Here is a 23,620-nt window from a genome sequence, read left to right on the forward strand (position 1 = left end):
GTCAGGGCCAGCATTATTGTGCCCCCAAACACACCATTTCTCCTCCACCTGGTGAGGCAATATGGGTCACTTTTCCTGCACAATACTGTGCGTGATTCCATAACAGCACCAGGTGTTGTTACATTACTAGGCTGACCTTGTGCCAGCGCGGACTGATGCTGCACCACTGAGCTCTTCGTCGTACCATTACATCGACTCTTCTTTTGCGAAACTGATTATTGTTACATGGACATGATGGGAATGTTTAGCTTAGTCTCCTCTATTTTCTCTTCCCTCTACTCTGATGCCCCACCATCACTGGCAAGTTTCTTTGTGGCGACGGTTGTTTTTATGCATAAATTGTTCTCTCGCATCTTCGCGTCAAGTTTTGTCGTTTAAAGATATTTAGCTTCTTGTTTCTTTTCGTTCGATAATTCCGTCCGTGAACAGTTGGAACAAGTGTTGGCATTTTCCAATGACATGTTTACACACGTTGTCAAAACTGTTTCCAAATCATTTGTCTGTGTCCTTCCCTTCACACATCAGTTGAACTGCGTATAGACTTTCGGCAAAAGGCCAAGCACTGGGACCTATGCGGTCCTCCAGCGTTGAAACGGAAACTGAAAGGTGTAACAGGAGGAAAACCTCGCAGTTGCACTAAGAATGAATTGTTAGGAGAAGGTGGAAGAAAGAGAATATGAAAGGATGTTCAGTAAAAGGAACGAAAGAGGTTGGAGCTAGGGGCCGAAGGGACGCTACAAAGAACCTTGAGCAATGCCTACAGTGCACCGTATGAGGTGCACTGACACCGCTACCCTTCTACGAGGGCACATCAGTTGCAACGATGCTCCCGATTTCTTTCTTTACAACTTCTTCCGAAAACCTCCAGAACAGAGTCAGCATTTATAACCCCAAGAGAGTTCTGAAGGGCAATCAGCTGCTGAGCAGCTCAGCAAGTGTCTAGAAAAAGGTGATCAAGACATACAGATACTTCTGAATTCAGGGGACGTCAGCAGAAAGCATTCAGACCTTGGTGAGGACCATTGTTTTCGACGATTCAGCCTATTCCTTCCTCTCCGCCCTTTCTACCTTGTCATAATACTCAAGTCATCAAGTCGTTAAGTGTAACTTAGAAAAAAATTTTACCTCAAGTTTATTTATAAATATTCTAATTTCTTCTTTTGCCAAAAATTCTACTTTCCAAATAGAGTAACACACGGCTGATTTTATTTCACATTAATGCATAATTCGACAGACAATGAAAAATAACAAATTAAAAATATGAAGGTGTAGGGAGTATTCATATGGGAACAAACATCTACATCCCTTATTCAGTATCGGATAGTCCGAATGTCCAAATACAATTCACGCGATTACTCTGAGCGTCATCCACGAGATCCGGTTTGTTTGTTTGTATGATGTTTTTACGTTCCTTGGAACCAGTGGTTATTCAGCAACGGGACGAACGGCTTTACGTGACTTTCGAACCACGTCCAGAGTGATCTTCTATCACCAAAAATACACATCTCTAACACCTCAATGGAATGCCCGGGAATCGAGCTCGCGGCCTCCGAGGTGGCAGGTCAAGACCATACCGATCACGCCACTGAGATCCGGTTGGACTCGCAACGACGTTTTCCGAAGCTTCCGGCGCTGCCAGCCGGAGTGAGTACTTTTCGTATTGATTTGCTAATTGATGAGGACACTGATATATTTTGGTAGACATTTAAGTTCAGAGTCAAGTTAACATCTTTTCACAAGTCATGAAGTTTGATATCAGCATCTACCAAGTTTGATTCGCTCATCTGGCGCTTGCTTACGAATAAACTCTTCTTACTCGCAGCAAGTGTCCTGGAATTAGTGAACGCCCCTACGTGCAGTATAGGTGTCCTGACGTCGCATGCACGAGAATCAGTCGGAGTTGCTTGCTGACCAGAAGAAAAATAAATCATCGATGGACTCTAATCAAAGTCAGCTTAGAAGAGGAAGAAGGATCATTTTTAGCGTTTGCTGATAATGTGGACCAAATAGGAGGATTCGTCAACATCAATGACCGAGACATAAACTGATGCACAACTAACTCTGTCAGTCTTGGTATCAAGAATAAACAGGTAAAACAATGGACAAAGTTTCTTCGACGTAATCGAGTTTTCTGTACAGCGTATAATGCTGTATGAAACTCTTTATGTGCTGCAGTATGATACTCTAAACCACGACGAGTCATCGCTCAGTTGCTCTCCAGAAGTGAAGATGCTTAGGCAGCTGGCACCTCTAGCAATGCCAGACACACGATCCATGGCTAACCTTGACCTTAAATGACATAAAAACTACTGAGGATAGACGGCTGCTGATTGGTACGTTTGATGATTGGAGGGTGGATGATCAACATACAAATTTACACCCTCTAGCCTCAGTAGTTTTTAAGGTCTGAGGGCGGACACAGAAAAGCCATATCAACAGTTTTCTTTTCCAGAAAAAAAAAAATTCTTTATCAAAGTGTGTGGTCTGGATCCAAAACCCAAAGGTAATGGACAGAGAAAGAACTGGTGGATATGACAAGTTTAAAACAGAAGAGAATGCTGATGTCCACGTGGCAGCTATGATTGTAAAGCATGACCTCTAATTTCCTGTTCTCAAGGTTAAAACTCCATTTAATTTATTCTTTTCTGCTAACACCTGTTTCATCCATTAATGCAAGCTTATCATCTGGGTCACGCTAGCTCTATATTAAAAAAGAAAAAAAAGAAAAGACCTACACACAGATTAAACACAAGAATCCAAATTTCAAAAAGTATAATAAAAGGAAACGAAGTCAGAGATGGCTGAAAATTTTTAATTGTGCTGGGGGGAGTGAAAAAATCAATGCCCTTGGAGTGTCTTCATCAACAACTATGTGTCATCAGCAGCTGTATCCGTCCTTTGGATGTTATTGAATGCACATTCACTTCTAAATAACGTGGACGTACATCTTTCCCAGGGTTTCCCCAGCCAATGCTACTGCATCACTGATGGCTCAGTCAGGCACCGCCAGCCATCGGCAGGCGCATACATGTTGCGACAGGTTGCTTGGGAAAGATTTGCATCGCAAGCCCCCTTTAAACGGCCCTTGATAAAACTCACCCTATAATTAAACTTTAGTATAGATGTTAACTGCATTTGTAGTCATTTATGTTAACTCATGGTACCAAATTTGAAAGGAGGCCCATCATTGACCCTTTGGCCGTAATTCCCAAAGAGACGGGGCCTGCACCCTCACTACTATCAAGGTTGGGGTAGGTAGGCTATGACCCCCTTTTCCCCTCTAGTCAGTAAGTCGAAAGACGTATATAGTATACCTTTTGCGTTCTAATATTGTGGGACCCCCTCATTTCCCTATTCCCAAGGAGGTTGGGGATTTAACCCACCTTACTACTGAGGGTGCCTTATGGCCCCATATTTTTTTTTGTTTGTTTGTATGATTTTTTACGTTGCATGGAACCAGTGGTTATTCAGCAACAGGACCAACAGCTTTACGTGACTTCCGAACCACGTCGAGAGTGAACTTCTATCACCAGAAATGCACATCACTCACCCCTCAGTGGAATACCCGAGAATCGAGGTGGCACGCTAATACCATACCGACCACTCCACTGAGGCACTTTAAGGCCCCATATTGTGGGGAGCCTGTTTGTATCTATAGAAACACTTCTACATAGATGTGAACTCCGGAAGTTGTAAAAAATGAGGGAGCATGAAAAAGAGGGGTTATGAACCTCTTAGAAAAGGCCCTCGAATTTCGGATTTGACTAAAACCTTTCTGGTAGGGGGCGAGGGGAGTCTACGGTTAAAATTTGGTAGCCCTATCTGTCAACTCCGAAAGTTGTAAAAAAAGGAGGGGGTATGCAAAAAAAAAGAGGTTATGGCCCACCTTAGAAACGGCCCTCGAATTTTGGATTTTGATAAACCCTTCCTGGAGGGGAGGAGAGTCTGTGGTAAAATTTTGGCAGCCCTAGCTTTCATAGTCTGGGCGTACATAACGAACAAACAGACAGAAATTGCCTTTTTATATATATATATATATATATATATATATATATATATATATATATGAGATATGATAGATATAGATAGATAGATTATGTGATACTGGACTTTGCACTCCTATTGTGTCTCTATAAAGATGATTTACAGTACTACCTTGGGTAAGTTGTACTTCTGACAGTCGCCCCAAAGTTGGGTTTAATTGCATCTATAGGATGACCCTCATTTGATTTGGTTAGTGAACTTGTACTGATATCGTGTTCAAATCTGATCATAAGTTGTACATATTCTATATCTACCTATACTACTTTATGTGTATTATACGCATACATCAAAGTGACATTCTAAGACCGTTTATCAAACCATAAGTTTTCATCATATTCTTTTTATTAAATGCTGCTTGTCAAAACTCTACATTGATTGAAAAACCAAGAGATTCAATCTAAAGGCAGTTAAACCAGACAAGCAATTTGTGAAGTAAAGAAAATGCGTCTCTTTGTTAATATGGAATATGCTAAATGAACAGGAAAAATTGGCACTTGGACAATTGAAATTCTGGCTCACACACATAATATATCTATATATATTATTATATATATATATATATATGGACACACATTTATACATATTATATATATACCTATATATATTACATATATATTATTATATATATATATATATATGTGTATAAATGTGTGTCCAGTATATATAGATATATATATATATATATATATATATATATATATATATACATATGTCACCTCTTTTACGGGTATTATAAATAGATGTTCTACAAGCAGAGTATATCGCCTTGAGGGAGGTAATACAACTTCAAGAACATTGTAAATACACTGGAAAAGAGAAACTAAGAAGACTCAATTTTGCAAACTACAATTAATATTAAAAGGGCTTGTTAACATTTTTGCGCAAACAAAGGTCAGTCACATTTGAACTGACTCTACAGAAGAAAAACAGCAGCCTTGGATAAACTCATGTGTACACATTGATAAGACAAGGTGAGGCAAAAGAAGATACCAAGAATCACTAAGATATTTAGTTTCCCCTTTTAAATCTCATTCAAACGTAGTAATGTCCTAGGGAAAACACGCTCTTACAATCCTCTGTCTTTATGCATATAGTTATTTACTCTTACTTTACTCCCTTATAGTATCTTTGGTATTAACTGAACTGTTGCTCGTTCTTTTCGCAAACTATACTTTCTCTCTACTATAGTTCTCTATAAAAGAAAACTATTGAGTTGGCTTTGTCTGTCCGTCCGCCTTCAGATCTTAAAAACTACCCAGGGTAGAGGGGGTTGCAAATTGGTATGTTGCTCATCCACCCTCCAATCAATAAACATATGAAATTGCTGCCATCTAGCCTCGTTAGTTTTTATTTCATTTAAGGTTAAAGTTAACCATGATCGTGCGTCTGGCACCAACAACACAGGACATCACCGGGTCATGGCTGAGAGTTCCATACAGCATTACTATACGCTGTACAGAAAATTCGATTGCACCGAAGAAACTTCGGCGCATTATTTACTTGCTTATTAATTGTTATGTCCTCAAACACCATGTTCAATACTCTCTGCGTCGTCATAAGATGGGAACTGTGCTCTCTCTCGAGTCTCGCATCCCGCGCATCTTATTTGCCAAGGATCAGTTTTCGCCCAATTTCCCCATTAAGGAGGAATTTGGAATGGCATTCGACAGGTTGCAAGATGTCTTCTTTTTCTTCTTTTTTTGAGAAGCAAAAGGTGCTGCTGCCGCAGAAACAAAACCCCTTAAAAACTGACATTTCCTCCGGAAGAGGAAGCGAAGTAAACCGAGTTTTTCACTGCCTGACTAAAATGCGAAGTTCACAGACGAAGTCACCGTTGTGAGAGACTAGTACAGAAAGTGAAACCTTCCATGAAGCGCGGGGTTTTCATTGTATTTGTACACAGCAAATAAAACTTCTGTCGAAACTTGCACGATTCGCCCTTAGAGTAAACAAACAAACACAGAGTATAATATATTTATCAAAACCGCTCCAGTCATTCGAAGACGTCCTCTAGTTTCTGAACCACTATTTCATTCCGTACGTGGTCAAATTTCAAGACTCAAATGTTCACACTTGAACCCCCAAGAGAAAAGAAAAATGAACTACCACGCAACTTTTGCCGTTTGCCAGAGAGGGGCGTTTCTACTCGCCAAAGGGTCTCGCCTCTTGACACAGTAACTCGGCAAAGCCTGGTTAGTTTCAAGCAAATAATTATGACGTCAGCGTTTACTATAACCATCGGCGGCAACATATTTGTGAGGCAGTACATTTGCAGAGTTTAACATGGGGAAAAAAAACTCTATGGGCCTAAGATGACCATTCAGTAGTGATTTTAAAGTAGATCATATTTTAGGTTTCTGTGTTCCGTGATCATTTTCCATTTTACACAAGTATCTCTGCACTTTTTTTTATTAGCTGCTCGACGTGGCACTGACCTAGTTAGGAAAATGGGCGATTCTTTACTGTTACTGAGATCAACTTTGGATGATCTGTATTGCTAGTTCATCTTTTTCTCAGCACTGTAATCGTATTTGCTAGAATGTGAAACCGTCGTTGACTGGAGTGTCTTGTTCCTTTAATAAAAGATGCCTATGCCAAGATTACGAACCTGTGCTTATTATTTTCATTTCCATTCCCATGTTCTTTTTTGTTGAGTAATGCAATGAAGCAGAAGTGATGGTGGTAGGTGTTGTATTTCAGTAATGAATATCACCACCTCGCGCAATGAATGCTGGCAATTTGTTGCTGTAATGTCCAAGGAAGGTAAATAAAGCTTTCCTCCAAACGATATTTCAAATAAAAAATGAAATGGACACGCAATATACGCTAAGTTGGTTCTCTGCTAAATAATGTGTAATACGAAGCGTCGTGGAACACTGAAATGAGCAAGTTTACACAAATTACTTTTTTTTCCGATTCTGATAAAGTGAAAGATTTCGAAGAAACGAGAAGTTACATCTCCCGTTTGCGTGATTCATTCACATTGCCTGAAAGAAAATTCGCCCAAATTCGTCATTTTCTTCCCCCGCTTTCCAGAATGGTGTATATACTCGCTCCTTTTACATGGGAAGCAAGAACCCCTGAATGGCCAGCACACACAGCATATCCGGATTCCAACCGTCACTTGCGTTTCCTACCCATCCCCATTCCCCCGTCCCTTCCTCCATTCCTCCCGCTCCACACCTCCCCTCCTCATCCACTGTTTTCTCAGGCTAACGGTCCTCCTGGTGATGATGATGGTGGCGGGCTTCTTCTTCACTCCTCCCTAGTCCCAACAGCCCGGAGGTGGTCGAGCTCGATCACAGAATTCCTAAGCCAAGAGGCAGCTTGGAGGCTTTGCAAAAAGGTTACGCGAGTTACTGTAAGACTATAAGTATATACGCATCCACACAATGGCACTTTTGCTACACTATTTAAAAAGCATGTTTATACGTTCATCTAATCATGGAACTAGTGACGAATTAACACATGATACGTTTAAACGTGAAACTATTTAGTGAAAAACGTTCTTATACTAATGAGACGCGCACGCGCAGTACGACTTGGGGAAGCAATTCACTTTGCCATAGTTAGAAAAGACTGAATGCATTTATTTACGAACATTCGTTCGTTCTAGTATTATCAGACACTAAAGCAATTAATGCAAAAATTAAAACAAAGCTATGCAATGCACATATAATCCGTACTTCGAGGAGCTTCAATAAAAAATCCGAAAGAATGGCAAGTGCAAAATTCCTTGGTTTTGGTTTTGTTGAATTGGTTATTCACTAGATACTACTCAGGGGGAGCAGTCACTCCTCGGTCACCCAGGATTAAAACAAAACCAACTACCGCAATTTAAAAAATTTATATCTGCTTTGCGTAGTAGTCGATATCACACTTTTCATTTGAATTTGGGCTTATATACCATTTTGTAGTTAACAATAACATTTAATTTATTGAGTAAATTTTCGTATAATCCTAAATAATCTTACAAAGTAGTTCATTCAGCCTCTTCTTTATATAATCATTCCTACTTTTTACGAAGAAAAGAACTCCTCTTTTAGAACGTAAGAATTACCGCCGTCACACTAAATACTGTTTACTGAGGTCCTTCTATCCCAGTAGTCACCATCAAATAAACAAAACATACTGGAAATGAACACCAAAATTTGGCAAAGATTAAGTTACAAGAATACCCTTTTTCCCATTCACAACATGAATGCCCCACAATCCTGAGGATCTTAACCACGCCCACAGCAGGAGAACGCAACCCTGTGTTCGGGAAACCTCTATTTTTTTCTTCTTTTATTATCGAAACCAGTTAAAGAACCTATACGACTAGTCTACGTAAGGAAAAAGACGATGGACAAAGAAGGGAACATTTTAGATCAAAACAATGACCTCCGTGAGAACTTCCTTACGGTTTAGGGACGTCCCTAAAGGAACAAAGGAAATACCATTTCTTTCTGCTCGTTTCTGGTCTCTTCCGGGCTACTTGCCAGACATCTCAACCCACATTGGTGCAGCAATTGGGTTCCTGGATCCAAGTAGCTGCCAGCCGTATGAACTCTGTCTGTTAATATATATCCCCTATTCACCATTTTTTTCCAACGGTGCCTCAATTGCGACAAAAAAAAATCACCAACTTTCAATATACCACAATAGCTACCGTTACTATAATCTTGTATTTTTAAGATTATGTGAATATTATGTACATTACATTAATGTTACTTTCAGTAAAAAGTTTGGAAAAAAGTTTACTATTTTTTTATAGTTTATTTGCAAAAATGTGCGAATATCTTTCCTTTTGTTTTGGCTCCAATTCCCCATTCAGACACTAAAATGTGTTTTATCATGTTTTTATGGAATAAAATTACCAATATGTATTTTGTATTAATACCTTTTCTGGTTTACAACGTTGTATGGAAATACTATAAAAAAATCATTGCTCTAAACCCCACCTAATTTTCTTAACCTTCAAAATATCCAAAAATGTTTATAATAAGGTCATACACTGTTAAAAGATGTTAACTATGACGATACTTCTTGCAAACCTGTGAATAATGATAAATGATGCAGATAAAGGTGATTACTGAAAAAGAAGAAAATCCAACAAATTTTATGAAAGGAATATTGTCAGCTATAAATTATAATAATGAAGGTAATAGTTATCTATGAATTTCAAAAGCCCCCAAAAAGGTAACATGATCACCAACTTCATAAACATCAATATACATGGTTTGCTATTAATAATAATTATAAAATACCTGCAAATAATGCAAAAAAAAATTATTAGATGACAATACTAGATGAAACGGATAATCTCAAACAATACATTCACGAAAATCTCAGATCTAGTCTTGTTTATTGTTTGTTTTTCAGGGGTAGCCAGTTGCAATCATCCACAGACATGCGGGGGCCCTATTTATACAAAAAGCGCGGGGAGAGGGCACTAAAAACATTGAGAGGAAAAAAAACTACGCCGTGGTCCCTGAAACAAGGTAAGAAACAAAAGTTCATAATAATTTATGGTGGCCGATAGTAAAGTTATGGGAAAAAACTTACAGGCCTTCATAAACTAATGTGACTTTATCCTAGCCAAAACTGACTTTTTTCCCTGTGACTTCATTACCGGCCACCGTAGTCCCTCGTTACACTTACACCTCACATCGATCTAATATATGGTCTTATAAGCGAGGTACTTCAGGTCATCATAGTCTTTTATACACTAAGACATTCTTTCGAAAGCTCTACGGAATTCGCACTATCGGGTGAGCCATTGCCGTCTAGATACTCATCTAATCGGCAATGGGTGAGCCAGAGCGGCATGGGTAGACATTGTATCCACTAGAGTAGACCTTGATCTAAGCATTTTGAAGATTGCCCATGTACTGCATCTGTCTGAAGATCTCCCACTTCAGCTGATCAAAGTTGTCGGTCATGGCCTCCTGAGAGTAAATTTGAAGGGGATTACTTGGCGGAGTCGAACGAAGCAACACCCCCGGGGGGGGGGGGGGGGGGGGGGGGGGGGGGGGGGGGAACACACCAGCCTCTGTGCCTTAAATGTTGGTCACTTGGTAATCTTTTGTGAGAACGTATTCTTGAGGGCAATAATTGCGCATGACGACCTGAGCAGCATTCTGGAACTGCTTGGTCGCTCCTCTTAATTTCCTTATTTGCGCAAGTAAGTTGCAAGGCTGTCTTCTTACGGGAGTTTGTTCATCTCAAAGTACCCATTGGGTGTCATTATGCTTTCACACTTCCTAATCCTCTATATAACAGCAACAGAGCTGTCAAATGCAATACATGACTGGCCAGACACTAGACATTACAGCCCGATTTTGTCACAGCACTGCAGGTGAACTTCGAGTAGTGCAAGGATCACCAGAAGTTTTTCTGGTGATCTGGGATGTAGAGTACTAAGTCCGCAACAACATCGTAAGACTAACGTGAGATATCTCTTTAATGAATCCTCGGATTGCTCCTCCTATACGTACACGAAGTGATTTCACATTTCTTGATACTGTGAGCACAACAGTTGTATAACCACTATTTGCTATTGTACCAAGCCGAGATGAAGAGGAGGATATATGCATGTATGGTCTGCTTTAAAGTCCAAGGTGACAAAGACCTATTCATCATCACAGTTTGGAACGCTTTGTGGAATGGAATGGAATATGAAATTTAGGCCCAAGGCCAAGAGCTGGGACCTAAGAGGTCATTCAGCCCTGAAATGGAAACTGTGAGCAAAAGGGTTTAAAAGGTTAACAGGGGGAAATCCGCGCAGTTACACATCACAGAGACAATTGTTAGAAGGTGGAAAGTAAGATGGGAGAAAGAGAATATGAATGAATTAGTAAAGGGAATGAAAGGGGTTGTAGCAAGGAACAGAAGGGATGCTGCAAACACCCTTTTAAGTAATGTCTACAATGCACCAATACATAGCCGGAATAGGGCCAGGTCCTGCTTTTGAAATATTTCTTAGACAGTCCACAGCATAGATAGTATCTATGATACACAGCCTCCATTTCGAACATTTCTAGACAAATTAGGCCTTTGAGGTGTCGGGCGATCGTTGCAGCTGAGATGATTTCCTCCTCCTCCTCCTCCTCCTCCGAGAGAGAGAGAGAGAGAGAGAGAGAGAGAGAGAGAGAGAGAGATAGCAATCCTTAAATAAAATGCTACGCTATATTGAGAGAAGCAAAATTTACCTCGTACATCGTACGAACAAGAGAGAAATAAAAAAAGTAAGATCAGTCTATTCCAATATACAATACGAAGTAACTATGAGAAAGCAGTATGGAGACGTCTGATTCACACCCATTCACAATATATACAGAGACAGGGCAAGGTGCAAAAGGATATGCTGGGATGGAAATAAGCGAGCATGCGCGAGCGCGTGTATATCTATCCGTGTATATATGATTATGTTACGTGCAAAATTGTACTGTTATTACATTGTCTTCAATTGTTCCGTCGTTTACGATGCGACCTGAAAATGTGTCACGAGACTTCGGTTAATTAACTTTTGTTTCTGATGTCTCTCCCTTCGCGTGCTATGGAGCAACGGCTCTTTCTCTTGGTACACACACACACACACAGATATATATATATATATATATATAGATATCATTATAGATATACTAGATATTATATATATATATAATATAAATTATATATAATATATAGTGTATCAGGCTTCTTCTAACGGCCAATAAACGCGTTCAGATACTGTGAATCTACGTATATTACAATCTCAATGAATCCCAACAGCCGCCCGCCCCTTACATCTCACACCTCGTAGCCGTTCCTGTATCCTTCCTTCCATCTTACTGTAACCCTTGACCCTTCCACCCTCCCCACGGAGCATGAGGAACAGCAAAGCTTTCTGGTTTCAACCACCTTAGGGTCCTCTTCATCCCTTCTCTCTCAAACCCCGACCTCACCACCACCGTAGTATGGTTCGTGCTCCCACCTATTATTTCATTGTGCCTCGACCTTAATTCAGCTGTGTTAACATCTCCATAGTATCATACTTTTCCGAGTTTGTTGGTTGCATTTATATTATAACTTTTAATTTTGAAAAGGTTTGCCGAGAAACCTACGACGACCTGATTAATTATTGTATACTTGGTTTTTAGCACATTATAAAGAGGAGTAACAATGTATCATCTTCGTTTCAATCCTTAGGTCTCTGTATTTGTGTATATTTGTTGTGTGTCATAATCATGATGCGTCGGGCATGTCAGAGATCTGAATCGTTAATGAGTGTTATCTGTTTTAAGTAATCTTTTTACTTTACTGTTTAATAATAGGATTTTATGGTTTTTAAACACGCATTACTTTTCTTGAAAAACCCTGAGACTCAGTTTCCGTATCGTTCAACGAAGTTTTGTGCTTGGAAACCGTCAACAATCGCAATTCATTAAGGATTTTATGTATACATTTTTGGTTACAATGGTCGGAAGCATCTAATGCCGATGTTTACAGTGCACAGTACTTGTTGATCCGGCGTCATCATTTTTGCTCGCGACATTCAACCGTTGAAAAACCTCCCAGCTGTTCAAATAATTTTTCTACAAGGTATTCAGTTTTTCAACATTTTCGTGCAACCTCTCTTTAAGTATTGAACAACTTCAAAACATTCAGATTTCACATCCAACGTTATGAATGCTTCACATTAATATAACCGACTAATTTCAATCTGCAACACTTGTATAAGGGCCAATTTGTCATAATTCGTCGTCAGTTACATTGCCCTATCCAAGACGAACTTTTATCATTTAAGGTCCTACCAAATGATTAGAAGTAGTTTCGACTGACAACTGTTGTTTTCTCAGATTTCTCCAGCAAAGTTCAAACATCCCCTTGTAGTCAAGAGCAGCCCACCATGGAGAGTCTCACAGTCCAGGCCCATAGGGTACATACAAGAAGCAACCTGATACTTGTAGACAATTGAAAAGGTGAAATAACATTAAGCATTCACCGCATAGCCTAGTCCGTTAAGTGTTGTATTTTCAGCATATAAAATACTTCACTGTCAGTTAGAACAGATAATATAACTCCCATAACGAGTTTTTCTTTTTGAACGAAGTTTTGAAGCTGAATATGTTTCGTACATTAAGTCTCAGCTAAGTTGGTAAAATCTTTATTTTGCATGCAATATGACCTTTTTCACGAAGATACGATGTATAAAGAGCCGAGGGTTTACTGAAACACGAAAAACAACCACACAGCGGCATTATATTCACATGTTGCCCGTAATGTACGTACGCATTTTCGTACACATTTATCTAGCCTATAGAGGAATCTGCTTAATAAGAATTATGAAAAGGTATAGTAAAACATGTAAAATCTAAAGTTGACTTAAATACCTGGGAAAGTTTTAGATGTTAATGACAACTGTTATCAACAAATAAGTTTCTTGTCGCTATCCAGCTTCCAAACGTACACACACATCCACACACAACAGTTACCCAAGCACAACTAACACTATACGGTGGGGGAGACTACGAAGGAAGCGAGGGGCGATCGCTACGGTGAGACGATGAAGGTGGCGAGGCGCGTCACCGTCATGGCGGTACAACTGACATTGTATTTTCCTCTGATTTTGTCTTAAACATAATTTCGATGATTGTTAACGTCATCACATTATTCTAATAACATTTCGCTACCAACATAACATTGCTGCTGTAGTGTCGTTGATGAAGCGTTTACCTGGTTTCTAAGGGAATTTACTTTGGTTATTGGATTTTAATTGGAAATGACGTGTGACGAGTGAAGCTTGGTTGATATATTCATGTAAATTAAGTCCTTGCACCAGTTTGTAGTCTACTGCGTTTTCCCAGTCGACTACCGAGAGAATGAAGGTCGTCAGACATCATTATGACACGTTGTACAATGGTAGCCGATAAAAACCAATCCAACATGGCAGGATGGCCTCTGCAAATTGCTCCTTTTTCTACTTGTTTATTCTTTCATTCATTATTTATGTCTTTTTATTATGTAACATTCGCAAACCAGTCACCAACGGCTAAATAAAATTCTTTTTGTCAAACAACGTGTAAAGACTGCAAATATGATTAGTACGAAAATGCTTTTCTCATTTTATTACCTGAGCACCGAATTTATTGTAAAATGAAAACACGGTGATGGAAAAGACGGAATTTCGTTTTACATTGTGAAAGTGGTTAGGCAAGATCGGGCAATAACTTAGAATAAAAGAAAATTACCAAAGAAAGAATTATATCATACCTGTAGTTTTGGAGGGCCGAAATTGTAGCATTTTCCAAATGACCTGCAAATAATAAATTGATGATGGTGACGATGAAGAAATTATATATAAGTACAGAGGGTTTGCGATGCCACTAATCTAAGTGAAGCAAGATGCGATGAAAAATACATAGTTACATTGACTTTATTGTACAATAGAATAAGGAACCTTTAATTAACTTGAATAGAAAGAGTATACTGCAGAATGGAACTAAAGCAAAGTGATGTAGTTAAATGTGATATTATATATATATATTATATATATAATATATATATATATATATATATATATATATATATATTTAAAGGGTTTCAAGGGACTCATGACCACTCTCAAGTCGGTTATCGGTTATGGTTCAAAATATGAACTAGGATCTAAACGATGGGTTGACCCGACTGGGGGCGCGGGGAAGGTGGGGGTCGGTTACCACCTCAATGGTAAAAAATGGACAGTATTTGTTGTTTAAATACACACCTGTATAGTGTGTAAATATATAAGTGATTGTGTATTTATGTATGTAAGATATTAAGAATTGATATATATGACACGCACGCACACATAGTACACACACGGATACATAAGCCTCACTCTAATTATGAAAATTATATAGGAAATTTTCACTCTAATGAATCTTCATATTATTCATTCATCACACTGAACTTAACACTTCGTTTCTTTGTTTTATTTTTCTTCCCCATCCATCTTGCCATTTTCTTTTCAGATTAATAAACTATAATCTTTATTTTCTTTGCGTTATAAAATACTCGCGGGAAAAATATTGTTTTTGTATAAAAAATAAAAAATAACCATAAAAATTTTTGTTATTTTATATAGCATTACCTAGTTCAGCTTAATTGGTCAGAATTACTAAGTTGGTCAAAAATTGTCTTTAACTGCTGCCCCACCCCACCTACCCAACCCCCACAAATCAGATGGTCCTCAAACCCTCCCTAAACCTATAGGGGAAATGGAAAAAAAAGAATAATGACACAAACAAGAGTCTTCACCATACAGAATATAATAGTAATAATAATCATTTTCTAAATGAATCTTCCTCAAGTTATTACTAATAATGATATTAAATTTGTTAAGGTTCGAGAGATGATTCATATAAACATGAACAGTGTTTATTCAGTGTTCTGGTATCAGACCTACTACTGGAGGGTATAAGACTTGTGTTTATTATTGCTAAACATATCTTTCATTATTGATGTATTAAATATATCAGTCGATCGCACACCGCTGCTATCAGCTAACCCACCATAAATTGTGAGAGTAAGCAACACAGAGAAGATGCAGAGGATTATTTTACATCTGTCAGACAGCTTCCAGGGAAAAAAAAAAAGAAACTATATGGGCGTCCCTTCAAGTTCAGCGCCTTTTCCTCGCCTCATTTACCACCGACATTCCGTTTTTTGCAGGAGACTTCAGTCCTCATCCACTGCGCATGCGAACGCATCATGACACTGTGAATTTGAAATTATATTCCGTCATGAAAATATCAGGTTATTGGTACCGAGGTATTGCAAGAACAGATTTAAAACGGTGAATTGCAATAATCATGCCCTTCAGCGGCAGGCTGATGCTTCATAGTCAAAACCATTTCTTTCCCTGGAGCATCATGGCTCTCTTCCACTTTGATAACTCCAGTCTTGCTTTTCTGCGCAGCAAAGAATTAACTGTTTGTAAAACTGGTATTTACTCTGTGAAATAAATTTCCTTTTAATGCTCTGATACTATGATGCAGCAAACTGGCAAATGTGGTTTTGTACCCGCATGCCGAATCCGTGCCACAGACAGACTTCCAGATGATCCAGGAAAAGTTTTCATGTTAGATGAAGCTTCGAAAGCCTGCGATGTCGCAGGCAACGCGCATGTTGTGCAACCCTCGATGGCACGGATGCCCACCAATAGCCCAATGATTGGAGTCTTCCTCCATGAGCTGCTGTACACTCGTTGTTTGTCTCCGTGTGTCAGCAGAACACAAGAAGTACAACCCTGTTGAAAGAAGCCTCGTCAAAGGGCTTCATTTTCAGGCATCAATGGCCGCCATGGCCATTGACGCCAGTCTGTAATACTGTATTACGTAAAGTCAGTAATACCTTAGAGTTGCAAGCCACTGGATTCTAAGACAACAGACCACTAGAGCCAATCGACGGGAAATCAGGGATAGGGAGGGGGCGGGAGGAGGGCGGGCCTACGGCTCTCTCGGTTGGTTTCTTAACCAATATACAGTCGATATAGTTTAAGGTGTCTACAGCATTACTTTCATAAAACCTCAATACACGTTTCTTTTGCATGGAAGATTCAATTTCCTTCATTACAAACAAGTTACAGTAAAATTTCCTCTTTTATGCAGTACTTGAAAAAGGTCAAAATTCAAAAATTGTTCGATGCCTAAATACATTTTCCAGGACACTGAATTTGAAGGGACGTCTATATAGTTACTATATTTCCTGGAAGTTGTCTGAGAGAAGTAAAATCATCCTTGACATCTCCATGCTGTTTACTCATAATTTGTGGTGGGTTAGCTGATAGCAGCGGTGTGAAATCGATCGATATTTTAGACAGCTATCATGAAATATATGTTTAGCAATAATAAACACGAATCTTATACAGACCAGTTTCGTAATTATGTAGGTCTAATACCAGAAGACCTAAGTAAAGACAGTTCATGTTTATATGAATCATATCTCTGGACCTTAACAAATTTAGTTTCATTTTAGTAATAACATCAGCATTACTCTATTTGAAGATCAATATGATTATGACTGGAATCAGACTGTGCTGCATCTGTTGTTGTCGACACCTGTACCGAGTGACGTTGGAGCTTGTTCCTGCAGCTGACTGATCGTCTGGTGGACTGCCCAGTTGAAACAGCCGTTTTTTTCTTCTTCTTCATTAGGTACGTTGTTATATGTTGCATAAAGAGAAAGTCGCATCACTGACAAATTTTTCACTAAAATTAATTTACCTGACAGACAATTGGAGGAAATCCATCACTGTCGTGTTCAAACATTAGTGAATAAATATTTGGGCAATATTTGCTTCAACATTGAGAATGCTGTCGAACGTAGTAGATAATCGAAATCGAATCTGGAAGTGCAGCCCAAGGAAATGAAAATGAACTCCAATAAGAAATTCCATCATGCTGTTGTGAATGTGACAGAGGCTTTTGCCGATTTTTTGCTACCGCTCAGTCCACGGGAAGCGGGGAAGGTTTATTGAGACGTGTGTGCAAGTCTGGAAATTGAGTTCAAAATGCCATTTTAGCCTTCCTTGTTGCAAAGAGTAAATCATGAGAGGTATGATTCTTTTGTTCTCCCAGTTAGAGTATCCTGTACTGCATTTCGTTTTTTGTTTTTTCGTTTATTTTAAAACGCATTATTGTACTTTCTATTTCATTATGAAACCATGCTCAATTTGAATTGTTGTTTCATTTTCAGACATTTTATTTGACACAACCTTTCCAATTTTACTCTTTGCCAGATTAGTACTTGTTTTTCTGTATGATGCCTAGGCATTTTATGTAATGCTTAAGATATTTCATACCTTTCCTAAACACTTCAGGCATTGTATATACTGCCTAAGCATTGTATAGAATACCCACTTTCCACACGTTGCTAGTAAATTTATCACTTATAATTCCCCTTCAGTGATCATTCTCCATCGGGGATATTCCCGAAGTAGCGTAGATTGGATATTAAACATTTGTACCTTAATGATTATATACAAATGACGGTGACGTGATAGAAAAATTCATATATACATATATATATATATATATATATATATATATATATATATGTGTGTGTGTGTGTGTGTGTGTGTGTGTGTGTGTGTGTGTGTGTGTGTGTGCGTGTGTGGGTGTGTGTGGCAAATTTCTGAAGAGGAAATGCGATGTTTCGAAATTATTTTTTTTTCACCCTTGACGTTTGACGTATGCGTTGATGTCGAAATGACGGTGATGATATTGAACATAGCTGCAACTAATCTTAGACTGTCTCCTTTGTCATTCAAATTCAAAACTTTATTCATATGAATACAATTAGTAAACATATACCAAATATAAGTATTGGTAAAAATAACTTATCACCTGGTTCTTACAACCTGATAAAATCAGCTATCTCACAAATAATCCAAAACTTCTTTCAGCTGTAGAAAACTTAAGCTACATAGCCTAAAATGGTCTTTCCAGTCGATAAGTTCTTGTATTAGTGACACTTTCCATTCCTCTCCTGAGATCTTTAATCTGTATAATATCCTTTTAACTTCATTTTTGCTCATATACAGAAGATTATTAATGCGTACACACAAAGGAAAGGGGTAATAGGGGAACAAAGTTTGAAACGTAATATCCGGGGGTTTAATTATTATTATTATTGCGTAATACGGAATAAAAATCCTTTTGTTTCTGCATTTGTATCGTACTGCTGAAGTGGGGTTTTCCGTGTTTGTTATAATTCTTTTGCTTCGTCATGCGCAAATGTTGTCAGTCAGAGTACGTGCATTTGTTAGCTATTTTAATAGACACAGTTTGTTTCAAGAAACTTTCTGAACATAAAATGACAAATGGTGTAGCGCATCAGGTGACTTTCAATAACAAAAGATTGCAGAAAAATTCGGTAAAACACTTCGGTGGAAGTTACGAAATAGGTGTTTCACTTACGTCTGCTCGAACCCCCGGGCATTATTTTCCCCGAGATGTAACCAAGGACCGTGACATTTTCCCTGAAAAGAGCGGGACGCCATATCTCAAATACTAATCATAGAATTCTCCTGAAGATAATCGCATCATGTTTCCCATACACAAACCACAGTGGTTCTCTCATCCTCCTCAACAAGGGGCAGGGCAAAAAAATCGGGGCTTGTGCAGTACTAGCATACATCTCAAGAATTTGCCCTCGGGAACTGCAGAAAGTATGTGTTTTTGAAGAATAAGCTAAAACTATTGGTGCAATTTTATTTTTTCGATGAGATTCCGTATAACGATTTCTTGAATAACCGCAGGCTACAAGGTAAGGGAAAGTTTGCGATTCCCAGAGGACATTACCTACATTACAAAGCAAAATTTGCGTTAGCTTTTGGTGCAAATTTTTTTTTTTTTTCTGTCGCTATTCTGCTCAGTGGAGTTCTTCTGATCCATTACTTTCCTTAACATCGAAGGATATGAGCAGAATTCGACCGGAAATTGTGTTGGCATATTTTGAGCAACTTGAAAAACGTACGCTATAACTCAGACTTCTCCTTAAAGCATGTTATGTCTAAGTAGGGAGACTATGAAAAAATGTGTTCGTAGAGCGAAAAGTAACTATAACACTGCCGCCGAAGTCAAGGTCTTGAAATGGGTTTCAGATATATTCAGCACCATGCAGAAAGATTTTATAGATTTTCCATGTATCTTGACGCAATATGCAACAAATATGCACATAAACTGCATAAATGTGATATTTCTTAGATTTTATAGATACTAACTACTTTTCTATTACAGCATCAGTTAAAGAGAAGAAGGCTATTTCTATTTCTTTCAATTTTTTTCTTTAGCATTTCTTAATTTGCAAAACACTTATCCCTAGTTGCAATCCATGTCATTCCTTTTACTGTGCCTCCATTCATATTGCCTTTCTTCCATCTTGCTACCCACCCAACAATCATATGTTCCAGAGCTTGGTCCTTGGCCTAAATCCTATATTCCATTCGTCTATTTCACTCAAAACATTTATTGATTTGAGTTTACAAACAATCGTCATAAAATTGCAGCGAAAACACCCGAAAATTAGAGGCAATCAGGGGCCACAAAATCAACCTCGGCAACAAAAACATCAGGAGCTTCATTGTAGCACCTGAAGACTTGATGCAAAACATCGCTGTTATAAGGCAATAAATACAGGTAGATTTACGATACGGTACGTGTCACTTGGGTCTATAAAACATATTGTTCTTAAAATGAATATAGAATTTAGGCCAAAGGACAATCACTGGGACCTATGAGGTCATTCAGCGCTGAAAAAGAAATTGACAGGAAAAGGTTTGAAATGTGTAACAGGAAGAAAACCTCGCAGTTGCACTTTGAATCAATTGTCAGGAGAAGGTGAAAAGTAAGAGGGAAGACAGAGAATACGAACGAAGGTACAGTAAACGAAAAGAAAGAGGTTGCAGCTAGGGGCCGAAGGGACGCTGCAAAGAACCTTTAAGTAATGCCTACGGAACTAAGAATATGTTTTATGAAAATAAAATTCACTTTAGCCGAAACACTACATAAATATATTACAGAGAGCTATTTTAGTGTCGCCTATTCTGATAACGGCACCTGTTGCGATCTGCAATTAGCCCCTCCCCCAAAAGTGACGTCACAGATGAAGTTTACTTCATTCTGTATGACCTTGGAAAACGAGAGAATGCGCAGATGATGCAATGTTTTACTTGGTTACCACCTCATGTCCTCTGCTTGTGACGAAAATGGTATCATTGGTAATTGCACTGACTTTGCTTTAGTATACACATTTGCTTAGGGAAACGAAAAAGGGATTTTTGTCGTTTAAAACTAACTTCGATGGTAATCTGCCGGCGTATAACGAATAGGTATCTTAATAACAAATTTAGCGTTACCTTGCAAACAGGAAGAGAGAGAGGAAGAGAAAAATTAAAACATCCACAGTATAATGCATGGTATTTATTATTCCCTCGCAGTTGCAAAACTACCAACAAGTTTATTGTTTTTTTGCTACTATTTTATCAATTTAGAATGTAATTATACTGGGAGGAGTTCCGCGGCTGATGTTAACAATATCTCTATTATCGTGAAATATAGGTACTTTTATTACAATTCCAGTTGGTTACAATGACTGTAACATACCTCTCAAGACAAACCTAATAATGTATAAACAACTTGAACTGGGGATATTTACATTGGATTTCCTTGAAAGACTAGTATACATATTAATGAGTCATCATCTACTCAGCTACTATCTAAATTCTAAACTTACTGGTTACAATATTAGCATTACCAGGATTAACCTTCGAGCTCTTGATTTGGAATCTGGAAAAGACCCACGATCATTCGTTTCAGTGGCGATCACTTTACAATGAGCTACCCGAGGAAACTCTCTCTCTCTCTCTCTCTCTCTCTCTCTCTCTCTCACTCACACACACACACACACGCACACAAAGAAAAAATGAATATGAGCTTCGGGTAATTAATTAATCAATATGAACCTTATCTCTTAAACATTTTCCCCAGCCTCTAGTGTGATTCCCATGTGTTAATTATATATCTTGTGTGTTTTTAAACAAAATCAAAGTTATTTATCATAATCTTTATTTATAATGAACTCTAGATGCTGTGTTCGTCTGTATTCTATTGATATTCTTATTTTTTTATTTATGATTTAAGTTTTCAACTGAATTAGATCCTTTGAAGGAAAACTATTATCTAGTCATAGATGTATAGGTATCATCAATACAATCAGTCCACTATACTAGGTTTATTTTGTCCACTTCTGTACGCCATTACAATATAACTAATGTTGCATCTTTGTATGCTATTTTTACTCGACTCAGCAGAATTGTATGGTTATATACTGTAGTTAATCGACGTATTCTTTACGACTTCCATTCTGCTAAAATTTCTGTCAACGTTGGTGATTGCGACAGGAATAGTCAACGTAACTCTTATGACAATACTTAATTAAGGTGATATTATCTATAGAATGCTCCAATCATGAAACGTTTGCATTCATTGGCTCCTTCCACTGCCTCCAACCCCCCCCCCCTTTTTTTTTAGTTTTAAATATATCCACATTTTTACCCACTCTTCACCAACTAGTTACTAGTTGATTCCTTTGAATCATTGTTCTTCAATCTCTTAGCTGTTCTAACACCATCTAGCAAACTCTTGATCGTTATCGTCGGTGGTTCGATTCCACAAGGCCTATCACTTGTAAACTATTAATCTATTTCAATTTTATTTCCGAGGTAGAGCGAATTGGATGTTAAATGGCATTGTAGCTTAATGTTTGTGAATAAAAAATGTCACGGTGATGTGATATCAAAATTCACACACACACACACACACACACACACACACGCACACCACACACACACCCCACACACACACACACACACCACACACACACATATATATATATATATATATATATATATAGTATATATATAGTATATATATATATATATTATAGCTACGTGTATCGTGATTCTCTTAACTTCTGATCTCGAGTATGGTCAGATCAGGTCCAGTAGTCCACTTTGTAGATAAGCACCAATTTGCTTCTTCTTCTTCTGCTGCTGCCGCAACTTATTTAATGTTTGTGATGCCTACCATTGCCTACTACCTATATTACACCGTATGCTTTACCATGGTGCAAGTGTGGAATGAATTATGTTAATTGGGTGAAGTTAGCCGTCAGCGTTCATATTGCACATGTAGAACACTGCGGAAAAATAATGAAGCACAAATAAAAAAAAAAAAAGTCTCGGGGGGAGAGAGAGAGATATACCTATATTGGTGGCCACTCTCGGTTCAGTTGCAGACTTAATTTTACATCCATCCTCGTTAGAGTTTTGTGACAATTTATATAAAGACTACATAATCGTTACTATACTCAGTGCAGCATCAATATCCTACAACGTGACATTCATAGGTAATTATATACCACCCTTTCCAAATTAAAATTTTTGCTGGGAACTGGGAAGAAATGTATGAAAGCATAAGTAGGTAGGTCGTATGCGAGGGACAGCTACCTAGGTAGTATCGAGCCTAAATGTCTGAAAACTGAAGTAGGTATGCCATTTGTCACCTGTAAGCCTAGTATGTCTCTGGAGACAGGGCTAGGCCTACCTATAGACCACACTCCCCAAGCCCAGGTGTGCTTGATATTCGAGTACTACCAAGGCTCTAAGTGGTGATTAAGAGCATAGGTTGTCTTCGAATCTGTGCAGAACTTTTGCAAGGACAATACCAAGGTAGTCTATGGTGACGCAGTCGAAATTTGGACATAGGTAGCTAAGCCATGTTATACTAGGCTAGGGTAATGTAACTAACATCTAGGTATTTAGTAGCTACTAGTAGGTACCTAGTAGCTAGCAGCTACTATCTTGGTAATAATGGTAGATCTACTACTAGGTATAGCCTAGTTATTAGGGTATACCTAGGTATAGCTACCTAAAAATGTAATAAATTGAAGGCCTGGGGGTCATTGTGGGGCAGAGGGATTGGCGGATGGGTACTGGGTAGACCAAACACCAGTGAAATGCAACAGTAGAGATACCTAGGTAGTGAAAAATGGCATCATCATTTCTGAA

At 38.4% G+C, this 23,620-nt stretch overlaps 2 protein-coding genes across 9 annotated transcripts in view; one reads left to right on the forward strand and one right to left on the reverse strand.

Annotated features, from left to right (window-relative positions):
- LOC135224571 (cysteine and glycine-rich protein 1-like) overlaps positions 1-13,539 on the reverse strand; it is a 48,695-nt gene extending 35,156 nt beyond the window's left edge. Inside the window, exon 1 of the mRNA XM_064263688.1 lies at positions 13,401-13,539. The gene's annotated coding sequence lies outside the window, so the exon portion shown is untranslated. The remainder of the gene's footprint in view (positions 1-13,400) is intronic.
- Positions 13,540-17,072: 3,533 nt separating this feature from the next.
- LOC135224572 (acyl-coenzyme A diphosphatase NUDT19-like) overlaps positions 17,073-23,620 on the forward strand; it is a gene marked incomplete at its 3' end in the record, with an annotated part of 72,802 nt that continues 66,254 nt past the window's right edge. For 2 of the 8 annotated variants that reach the window (XM_064263689.1, XM_064263697.1), the window contains 1 exon segment: positions 22,531-22,959. 8 annotated transcript variants of the gene reach the window in all.

Source organism: Macrobrachium nipponense, chromosome 12 (assembly GCF_015104395.2).
Source record: "Macrobrachium nipponense isolate FS-2020 chromosome 12, ASM1510439v2, whole genome shotgun sequence".
Classification (NCBI taxonomy): domain Eukaryota; kingdom Metazoa; phylum Arthropoda; class Malacostraca; order Decapoda; family Palaemonidae; genus Macrobrachium; species Macrobrachium nipponense.